At 33.2% G+C, this 4166-nt stretch overlaps 1 long non-coding RNA gene across 1 annotated transcript in view; it reads right to left on the reverse strand.

Annotated features, from left to right (window-relative positions):
• LOC111087856 overlaps positions 1–4166 on the reverse strand; it is an 11900-nt gene that overhangs the window by 3661 nt on the left and 4073 nt on the right. The window lies entirely within an intron of this gene.

Raw genomic sequence — 4166 nt, forward strand, 5'->3', positions numbered from 1 at the left:
CCTAACCACCTAGCCATGCCGGGCACCAAAGAATTGAGTATCTACATGTTACAGTCAGGTAATGTTCATCCATTAATTATTGGCCGGTAATTAATTCCTGTTTCACCCTGTACTTAAGCTTTTTAAAGGAAAAACCGAATGTTTGTAAGAAATCTAACTTCAATGGGTAATGATTACATCGTTTATACTAGAATTACGATGTTTTTTTTGAACTTATGTAAAATGTAAAAGAAATCGACTTTTCAATACTCCTGTGACCTACGCGGTACCTTATTTAGTATTTTACAGAAGGTTTGGGTGCAATATACCAAGCCGTTTTTGTTGAAGGCTGGCAACAGAATAATAATTTTCATTCTAAAAATACTTAGAAGAATTACAAGCGGACCGTTTTGAGTGGATTTTTCTTTTCCTTGTAAGTGCAACAAGTGTGTTTTTTTTTATAGGTATACAACCTTAGCAGTCAGTAGTAAAGGTTTTAAAGTGTTGTTTGAACTCAAGCTTTACTGTTTAAGGTGCTTTTTTTTGTCATTACGTTCTATTAGGGTTTTGTGCAATTTATTACGATCCCTATTATGAACCACTATCGTGGTTCATAATAAATACTCATACTGGCTAAACATAATGCATAATTACAAAGAATAAACACTAGATATACAGCGCCATATGTTTGGAAACGTCTAACAAAAAACTATTCGCAAAAAGTTTATTTGTAAATGCTAAAGCTATGCAATAGATTATCTACACTATGATCGTTTGTTGGTATCGAACCCTGAATTTTAGCTTTATGAGCTCTCGAGCGGACCCCTGAGTCATCCAAGGACTTTAGAAAAACATAATAAACATGATTCGCTGTTCTATATCAGTGATTAATTATTAAATATTGTTTTAAACATGTTCATAGTTGTAGTATTTGATCTTCAAAGAATACATCTTCATAAATAAAAAAGTCGCATACAATGATAAGTTGTGGTTATGCTTCATTACATGGTTCAACATAATCTGGATTAGCTATGTCTCAGTCCTCTCACAGACAATTCGTGACAGCACTATATTTTCTCGCATACGTCTAAGATATTAAAGATTCTAAATCGGGTGTGACCCAATGATTAGAGTATCCGGACTGTGAATCTGAGGTTCCATGGTTCGCGACACGTTTAAACAAAGACACCTTCCGCACTTTAGGGCCTTGGGTGCGTTATACAAATGCGTGACGGTTGAATAACACTGTTTAATCAGACAAGAATAGTCCAAGCAGTGGCGGTGGGTGCTGTTGACTAGCTGCTTTCCCTGTAGTCTATCAGTTCAAAATTAGAGACAGTTTTGCTCATACAGCCTGCTGTCTGCTAATACGGAATGCGTATCGGTGCATATACCTGCTGTATCACTATATATCTGTTCTCTATCAGTACATGTCTACTCTTCATTAGTACTTCTCGTCAGTATTAATACATGTCTGGAGAAGAGATAATATTCTAATATAGAAGATGTACCAATACAGGAGAGACTTATACTAATACGGATGTGTAACGTTGTAGAAGAGACTCACTAGTATACTAGTATAAAGGAGACGAGTAGTGATATGATAGAACAGAAGGAGCATATGTCAATACCGAGGAGACATATTGATATACTAATATAGAGGGTACGTGTACTAATGTACCAATCAAGAAGACACATATGCTGTTATAGCAAACATGTACTAACGTACTAACACAGAAGAGGCAGATACTGATGTACCGATACAGAACAGACATGTACTAATATAAAAAAAGTGATATAGGAGACATGTGCTCTCATATATTCTTGCAAAACAGCGGGTAGAAGCATTGATACAGAGAAGATGAGCTGTATACAGAAGAAGCGCATACTGATGTATCGATACAAAAGATACATGCACTGATTCACAGAAGACGAAATGATACATAGGAAGCATGTACTAAAGCAGAGGGAGACGTACTAACACAGAAGAAACACGTACCAATACATAACTGAATCTACTACAATTTATAATTAAAAGTACAAATATAGAGAAATAATATAGTAAACTTTGTTTTCATATAAACTAATCTTATTATCAAAATATGATTTTTAATTGTTGATAAACTTACATTTGTAAGGCAGACATCGGGCCTAATTACACACAGGTGCGAGAAATTGAATCTGCAAATAAACGATAAGAAAAAGTCATATAAGAAAACAAAATCCTGAACAATGTAATACATGGCTTAGATGACAAATTTTAACCTCGTGGTCTATAGTAAAATTTTTAAATAATTATATAATAAAGTCTTTAAATCACAAATATATTTCTTTTTTTTTGTTAAATATTTTGTCGAGAAATGTTTAGGATAAACGATTTTCCAAAACAAAAAACATGTCATAATCAAACAATTTAAATCGTCCATACTTCCTTGTTTTTCAACTGTCAGATATAATAGACTGTTGAGTGTAGGTATTATCTATAGAGTTAAAACAATTATTTTAATGACGATAGTTATGACAAGTTTGGTTACGTAACTCGGTAAGAATCTTACGCTGTGTTTATAATTCATTGATGTCGAAGCTATCGAACATCGCGTGCAATCCATTGATGTAGAGGATATAGAGATTTCTAAAAGGGTGATAGACGTATAAATATCGGAAAGCAGACGAGAGTAGAAGAGAGTAAAGTAAAGTCACGGGAAGGAAGAGTTCTGATTAAACTTAAAGTTAATCGTCGTGGGAATGAAAGGCCTAACGGTTGATATGTTAGAGTGAGATTAACAAGTTCGTAAGAGATAAGGGGAATAAGTTGTCTCGTCAAAGGGTGTTCTAAAGTAATTCAACCGGCCCGAGTGGACTTTGACAAAAAGCAGACGATTCTTGGAAACACGAAAAAGGAACAGACAATTTTTCAAGTACAGGATACAACCATGATAACTCAACGGCAACGTAAGTGAAATGTACACGGATAGTCTGGCGATAGAAATAGAGAAATATAGTTCGGCTTCTCAACTGAATTCTAAAGCATTTGAATAGACTAAAGTGGACTTTTGACAAGAAGAGAACTATATAGTGTTTAAGATATAAATATGACCAACATAGTGTAAAGAATTTTGTACATACGTTTAACTTGTTCCGAATATATACATATATATTATTTTGAAAACAAGTGGAGTGCGTGCTGTTCGTTTATTTTTTGAATTTATCGCCAATATATCATAGACACCTACTGTAGAAGAATCATTAGGCCAACACTCCCATAAACTTACATTACTTTAATATATACTACACTAAAAAGTAAGTTCCTTACATCAACAACAAAAATGTTTTTACTTTGTTTAAAACATATGGAAATTATATTTAAGCTTGTAATGAATAAAGGATTTTTATGTAATGTAAATTTTTGGTAATAACATGTCAATAAACGTACATCTCGAAGTTACATATGTTTATCAAAAGGAGTTATAAGTGAGAAAAAGTACAATGTATTAGTTTCCGCTGACCCTTACCCCACCTCAAGGGCCATTGTTTCCTTATATCGTCTTCCAAACATTAATCATTTCTACCATTCAAACTACCATTATTTAGTATCAACAGATACTTGTAATACTATCAAACATAAAGAGCAGGAGAGACAAACAATGTTTTGCATTGTTTTGAGGGTTATTTGAAACGTGTGAGTGTGTGTGTGGGAAGTTTTTTTTGTTTGTGATCTAATTTAATTAATTTACTGGAAAGATAGTTTCAACTCTAGGAAACTACAACTAAGTGATTCAGAGAAAAAATTCTGAGCTTCAACTAAAGCGATACCTCACAGGGAGGCATGGTAATAATAACTTATTGTTGTGTGTACAAGATTGTCCCTAGATGACTGTATAACATTTGTGTCATACTTAAGGTTTATGTTGTATCACAGCAACACTACAACAATATTACATGACTGTTGAAATACTTTATGTTGTATCACAGAAACATTACAAGAATATTACATGACTGTTGAAATACTTTATGTTGTATCACAGCAACATTACAAGAATATTACATGACTGTTGAAATACTTTATGTTGTATCACAGAAACACTACAAGAATATTACATGACTGTCTCCACTAGGGTACAAACTTATATTTACTTCTAAGAAATAATGATTTGGAAAAAGAACTTTAAATTTGTTCAACAGTGTGG

This window comes from Limulus polyphemus, unplaced genomic scaffold (assembly GCF_000517525.1).
Source record: "Limulus polyphemus unplaced genomic scaffold, Limulus_polyphemus-2.1.2 Scaffold2756, whole genome shotgun sequence".
Classification (NCBI taxonomy): Eukaryota; Metazoa; Arthropoda; class Merostomata; order Xiphosura; family Limulidae; genus Limulus; species Limulus polyphemus.